We start from the raw sequence: 6738 nt of genomic DNA on the forward strand, positions 1-6738 counted from the left end.
ATTCCTAAATAGCTTTTGAAGACGTCCCCATAACGACCACTAGGTTCACCAGTGTCGACGTTAATATCAACATGTGTTTTCTGACCTTTAGCTCTTCTAATTAAGAGCTCTCTCAACCTAGTGGCTCCTCTAGTGGGTCTCTTAGTAGGTGCTTCATCCTCTGATGAAGTTTGTTCAGCCATGTATCTGTGAAATGAAAACATAAAAAAAAACATTAATAAGCAACTGACAAATTAATATATAAAACATTATTTAACAAAACACCTAAATGTTAACAAGAATATGAAATTCATACATAAAGTTATTGATTGGTCATATGTATATTCCTTCATCGTGATCTTCTCGAATTGCATGTACATCATCAACTAGATGGATTTCATCAATATTTGTCGTTCGTCTAAATGGGTGGGTGACAGCAATATTAAGATCACTCATATTCTCTTCATTAGGATCAATTTGTTTTTTTCCATGAAGAGCGACAAACCAATGTTCAGACGCAGGATCTTTAACATAGAAAACCTGAGATGCTTGTTGTGCCATGATAAATGGCTTGTCTCGATAACCCACCTTTCGAAAATCCACTAGAGTCATTCCTGATTCATCTATTTTGACACCACTCTTATTGTCAATCCACTTACATTTGAACAGTGGAATAGTAAACATGGTATAATCAACCTCCCATATCTCTTGTATTACACCATAGTATGTCATTGATCCTACTACGGGATTTTGATCTTTAGATGTAGAAAATTGTAGTGACTCGGCTTCAAGACTGACTCCACTATTTTGTACTGTGCTTTTATCATCAAGACACTTTGTATAGAATGTGCAATTATTGATTTCATAACCTGTACAACAGATGACATCAAATTTCAACCCATTTGCTAACCACATCAAAGTCTCAGAGCATTGCGCATCTTTCAAAACCTCAGATTTAAACCAAGGCATGAATGTTCTATTATGTTCCATCAAATGCCATTTCTCTGATTGTCTTGGATTGTTCTCTTTCACAATGACTTTGTGTGCAGATAAGTAAGGCATTACCTCATTTGTGTTGTTCAAAATGTATAGGTGTGCTTGCATCAACTCTTCGCGATTTTTGGTAACCATACTCACACCTCGTATGCTGTTACTTATAGAACACCTGTTCAACCATGATCTGTGAGGAACTCCTATCGGTTTTGCTTTTACCATGTAATCTGAACAGAACTCGACACTTTCTTTAGCAATATATCTTTCGATCATTGAAGCTTCTGGACGATATTGATTTTTCATATACCCTTTCAAAATCTTCATGTAACGTTCAATGGGATACATCCATCTTAAGTATACTGGTCCACAAAACTTGATTTCTCTCACCACATGAACAAGTAAATGTACCATGATGTCAAAAAATGATGGAGGGAAAAACATCTCTAGCTGACACAAGATGATAACAATTTCGGCTTAAAGTTCATCTAACTTTAAAGGATCAATGACTTTGCTACAAATTGAAGAGAAGAATGCACACAAACGCGTTATAGTTTGTCTAACATTTTTGGGTAAAATTCCACGAATAGCTACAGGTAACAATTGTTGCATTAAGATGTGGCAATCGTGAGACTTGAGGCCAACAAGCTTCAAGTCTTGCATGGACACTAAACTCTGAATATTTGAAGAGTATCCTTGAGGTACCTTGACACTCTTTAAACATAAGCAAAAACTTATCTTCTCTTGTCTGGACATAGTGTAACATGCAGGGGGCAAATAAGTGCGCCTACCAACCTCCCTTGGTGCCAAGTCTTCTCGGATCTTCATTTCAACCAAATCCAAACGAGCATTTACTCCATCTTTTGTCTTTCCCTGAATGTTGAGTAGTGTACCAATCAAGCTATCACACACATTCTTCTCTACATGCATGACATCTATGCAATGCCTAACTTCTAACTTCGACCAATATGGAAGGTCAAAGAATATTGATTTTTTCTTCCAAGGGCTCGATGCAGATGACTTCTTGGACGTTTTACCAAATACATGATGTACTTTATTAACTTTTTCATGAATTTCAATGCCAGTTAATGGAGTTGGTGCTTTGTCATTCTCTTGATGTCCATTGAATGCTTTCTTTAACCTTCGATAAGGATGATTAGCTTGTAAAAACCTTCGATGGCGCAGATACACGGTCTTCCTTCCATTTTTCAATTGATGAGATGCAGTGTTTTCTTCACATATAGGACATGCTTTATGACCCTTGACACTGTACCCTGACAAATTACCATAAGCTGGAAAGTCATTAATGGTGCAAAATAACATTGCATGCATCATGAAAGTTTCAGAAGCAACAGCATCAAATACTTCAACACCATCAACCCACAACACCTTCAAGTCTTCAACTAGAGGATTGAGATATACATCTATGTCATTTCCAGGCTGCTTTGGACCAGATATCATCATAGACAACATCATGTATTTTCTCTTCATGCAGAGTCCAGGAGATAAGTTGTAAATGAATAATATAACAGGCCAACAACTGTGATTTGTACTTAAATTACCAAATGGATTCATTCCATCGGTAGCTAAGCCAAAACGAATATTTCTACATTCTTCACCAAACTTGGGAAATTCCTGATCAATATTTTTCCATTGCATTGAATCAGCTGGATGACGAAGGAGTCCGTCACATCTTCTCTCAGTTGCATGCCATCTAAGGTTTTTAGCATCTTTAGGATTTGCAAACAAACGCTTAAGTCTAGACACGATTGGAAGGTACCAGACTACTTTCAAAGCAGATCCTTCCTTCTCTATTTGACCATTATCTTCACTGTTTCTTTTCTGCTTGTACCGTGATGACCCACACTTTGGACATTTTTTCAAATCTTCAAATTCTTTTCTGTATAATATGCAATCATTAGGACATGCGTGTATCCTTTTATACTCCATACCCATCGGACAAAGAATTTTCTTGGCATCATAGTTTCGAGTGGGTAGAGTATTTCCTTCGGGAAGAATTTCATTCAAGAGCACGAGCAATTCTGTGAAGCTTTTATCTGTCCAACCATTGGTTGCTTTCAAATTCATAAGTCTTAAAACCGCTGATAATCGCGTGAACTTAGTTGAACCAACATACAGCGGAGTTTCCACATCAGCAGACATCGTCTCATACACATGCGCTTGTGCAAAAGCTTCTGCGCCAACATCCCGTATCATATCCTCTATATTGTCTTCTTCTACTCACTCTTCACATCGCTCTTCACATCGCTCTTCACATCGCTCTTCCCATCGCTCTTCTCGTCGCTCTTTCATGGAGGAATTGGCAAGATATTCAGATCGAGAAACAGTTGGAATGTGTATTAATTCGTCGTGCCATGTCCATATTGTATAACTTTTAAGGAAACCATCACAAATAAGATGTTCCCTAACTTGAGTTGCATTCAATTTTCTTCCATTCAAACAGTTGACACACGAACATCTGAACTTCACTTCATCATCACTTCTCCCCTCATAACGTTGCGCAAATTTTATAAATTCTTCTACTCCATTCTCATACTCAGCTCTAATACGTGGTAAATTAATCCAATCTCGATCCATACTGAAATTGCGTGAACAATTTCAGTAATCTTTGAATCAATGCTCACGTCGTAATCAAGGTGTGACCCTATCCCATTTAAGAAGATTCACTTTCCTTATTTTATTGGTACATATTACTTTTAAAATACATATCTTAAATTTCACGAAATTTTGCCAGCATTTCGCATTGGCCTTCAGGATACACGAAATGAGAGTGATTATAAACCACAATCACATATGCACCCGAAGATCAATACAAAACACAATTGACAAATATTCATGAATTTTAAGATATGTATTTTAAATATATATGCACTAATAAATTACTAGAAAGTGATTAATCTTCTTAAACTGTCCAATCGGACAATTCAAGATTCAATACATTTAAATTATTAGTATTGTATCCCCTTATATCTAATTTTAAAAAAATGTAATTTTTTCAAAATGAAAACTCGGGGACAATACATAATTTACGTATTGAATCTCAAACGGGAAACTAAGGCTAACTCACATATAAGAAAAAACAAACAACATGTTTTAACAAATAATTAATAAAATATATAAAGCAAACAACAGATTGGCATAATAGGAAAATATTAGAATTAGGAACCTGGGAGAGCGTAAAAAGAGCAGATGACACTGGAAGATGATGCAATTCAACACGTTCGAAAGCTACAAGAGATAACAAAAAACACAAGAGAAAGTCATAAGTAACAAATAAAAGCAAAAACAACAATTTCCTTAACATCATATATTACCTATTTAATTATAGTGTTTTTACAATTCTCTTAAAATAATTTCAGACTTAATGCTCTACGTCTGAAGACACAATGCTCTTAAATTGAGACTCAATCCTTTCACAAAATTAATCAAAACACTCCAAACAATTTCTATCTCAATCCAAATTAACACTCACAATAACTAAAATTTAAAATTAACATACACAAAAACAGAAAATCAAACAAAAACGCGTTCGAAATTTACCTTAGAGAAAATCGCGGCGCGACAATTGCGACAAAAGAAGGAAAGTGTTCGCGTGGTGGTAGAGGGACGCCGGAACACTTGCAGAGAGACAGAGAGAGGGACGAGATAGCAGCAGTGGTCTCGCGTGGTGGTGGACGGACGCCAGACGAGACGGCGCAAGAGCTCGCGTGGTGGTCTCGCGTGGTGGTGGCTGGAGGCGCGACGAGACTGCGGTGGCTGGATGCGAGACGAGACGGCGGTGGTGGCAAGAGGCTCGCGTGGTGGTCTCGAGTGGTGGGCTCGCCGGAAGTCGCGGAGAGAAGAAGAAACAGCGTCGCCGGAATTTGCAAAGAGAAATGGCAGTTGCGCGCGCGAGGAAGAAGGGGTTCTGTTTTTGAGCCCTAATTAAACGATATGGCCTCGGTTCCACGCAGAACCGAGGCATATAACCCCTCTTTGGCCTCGGTTTCCTAACACCCGAGGCCTATAACCCCTCTTTGGCACCGGCTTTTCCCTAACCGAAGCCTATAGGTCAATTTCTGGCAACCTTTTGGCTTCGGGCCTCCTTAACCGAGGCCTATAACCCCTCTTTGGCACCGGTTTCTTAAGAACCGAGGCCTAAAGCAGAATTTGGCACCGGTTTTTGACTGAACCGAGGCCTATAAGTTGCCTTTAATTTCAAAATTGCCACCGCCTCCTTATAGGCTTCGGTTCCGCCATAATCGAGGCCTATAAGGCGAGGTAAAATCCCAAATCTGCACTAGTGACTTTTGGTTCAATTCGACCTTCAGCCCAACTCGACCTTCGGACCGGTTTGACTTGACCTTCAACCCGACTTGGCCCAACCCGACTCAACCTTAAGCTCTGACTCAGTTTGACTTTCAGCCTGGTTCGACCTTCGACCTAGACCTACCCAGCTCCACCTTTGGCCTAGTTCGACTCGACCTTCAATTGTGTCCTAGGTTGGTTCAACTTGACCTTTGGCCCAATCTGACCTGATTCAACCATTGATCCAGCTCAACCTTCAGTACGGTTCAACCTTCGAAAAGTAAAGTTATTGAAATTAGAAATGAACGTAACAGAACTTGATAAGCCTTAATTATGTAACAAGATGTCCCATTCTAACATCAACATTAACCAGAGGACCAAATACTTGGAAAATTATCCTAGGATGAGTGTGTTAGGCAACTTGTAACCATTTGGGAACTTCATTATAAAATTGGTCTCAGTCGCTATACTCCATGGTAATTGTTTTTTCCTTTGCTATCCATGCTCTTCTGTTTGTTATGGTATATCTATAATGACTTTTGATGTCTGCAACCAAACTTTTAATTTGAATGCTTGGGTTCGTCATGACTAAATGGAAAACAATCGAAACAATGAGTTAAATCCAGATTGCAGTGATCTTGGGAAATTAATGTAGAGAAACATGTATGTCGTCCGTCAATGGACTTGATCTCCCAGTGATGTTTGACTTTGCTGTAACCAGCCCTCAAAGGCCATTAACATCCATTGTTGTAATGGATGCATCGTGCCACGTAAATATGGGGCTTCGATTCCACGACATTGAAGTTGTACCAATTGGTGATGTGATAGTGTTTTATTGCAGATATTATTGCCTCTTTTGAATCGAAGTGTATGCATTCCTACAGTTCGACTTTTACATTTGGATTGTACTTCATAGTAGGGATTGGAACAATTTCATCATCATGTAAACTCGTCTACGATGTTTGGAATTATAGGTTTGTCTTCGATTGGGTTAGACAAAAAAAAAACTCCATATTTCCATGAACAAATGATGTCAATCTTGAATTGGACGTTTCAACCTATCAAACAAAAAGTAAGCACGTATGCGGTCCGCTAGTCTTTGACTTTCTTTGAAGGCTAGTTTTCGAGCGGAATGGTTTTGACCTTGAAAGTCTTTAGGCTTCGACCTGCCAAATCAGCCTAGACCTATTCTAATAGATTAGGCCTAGATTCCCCAACTCCTAAAAGAAAGAATTTGGATCAGAATCGCAATTTTTTATAAGAGATTTGAAGTTTACTAAGTTTGGTGTGTATGCAGAGAAAAACTGATAGGAGAATAAATGGTGTTGTGTTTATATATATAGGCACACCCAATTAAAGTGAAACATTCTCTAAGGTGACAGTTGTTTCTCCTAGTGGCATGTGGAAGGTCAGTTTCAATCCTCCACCTTTTACACAATGTAGTTAACGGTAGATGGTTAA

General features: G+C 38.5%; 1 pseudogene; it reads right to left on the reverse strand.

Moving 5' to 3' along the window:
* Nucleotides 1-312: 312 nt before the first annotated feature.
* Nucleotides 313-3567, reverse strand: LOC146884612 (uncharacterized; annotated as a pseudogene).
* Nucleotides 3568-6738: the final 3171 nt, after the last annotated feature.

This window comes from Vigna unguiculata, chromosome 7, assembly GCF_037176805.1.
Source record: "Vigna unguiculata cultivar grain cowpea cultivar isolate G323 ecotype 2 chromosome 7, ASM3717680v1, whole genome shotgun sequence".
Classification (NCBI taxonomy): domain Eukaryota; kingdom Viridiplantae; phylum Streptophyta; class Magnoliopsida; order Fabales; family Fabaceae; genus Vigna; species Vigna unguiculata.